This window comes from Coffea arabica, chromosome 8e (assembly GCF_036785885.1).
Source record: "Coffea arabica cultivar ET-39 chromosome 8e, Coffea Arabica ET-39 HiFi, whole genome shotgun sequence".
Lineage (NCBI taxonomy): Eukaryota > Viridiplantae > Streptophyta > Magnoliopsida > Gentianales > Rubiaceae > Coffea > Coffea arabica.
This window is the reverse complement of record NC_092324.1, coordinates 40,940,897-40,941,707: the sequence shown is the minus strand read 5'-3', so window position 1 is coordinate 40,941,707 and position 811 is coordinate 40,940,897.

Genomic DNA, 811 nt, shown 5'->3' with positions numbered 1-811 from the left:
ATTTTCACTAAAATCCTAGTTAATTAGCTATAAAACTAAATAAAACACACCAAAACTAACTAATAAAACATACTTAAAACACATAAACATACACTTATCGGCGACTTCCGATCATTTTGCTAGAATTGAGAATGGGTTAGATGAATTAACTTCTCATTTTGGTAGAATACAAGAACAATTACATGTTTTGTGTAAAGTTATTTTTTCTAAAAATATGAAAAATGACCCTAGCATGAATGATGGGAATGCTGTATATGGAAATGGATTACATTTTGATGAAAATGATGCATCAAATGTGTGTTTCAATGAAGAAATATCCATTTCACATGATAATATCTTTGGGACTTACTTTGAATCTCAAAAGGTGAGTATTAATGATTCATATTTCACCTCTCTTGAGAAATGTATTGAAAGTATAGGTTTTAAAGGTATTATAGCTTAAAAAGATCATGCGGCATTTCCTTTGGCGAGTACTTAAGTAATGCACATTCAAGGTAATATTTACGACTCACTTGAAATTGGTAAGCCATTTTCATCTCACATATCATTTGAATATGTGGCCTTTGCTATCAAGCCACCATTTAATGATCCACCAGATCCTCTAATGGTGGATTATTCATTGACAAAACCTCCTTGAAAAATGAGGTGAAATAGTCAAGCTAATGACTACAAACAAGTGCTTGTTGAGAGGCAATCCAATAGTATCTTTAGTTTCATGTCTTTGGTGTGTTTTAAGTGTGTTTGTCTCTATTTTATAGGTTTGAAGAATACAGGCAAAAGGAGCTTTTTTAATAGAGACTTGGTGTGCAAC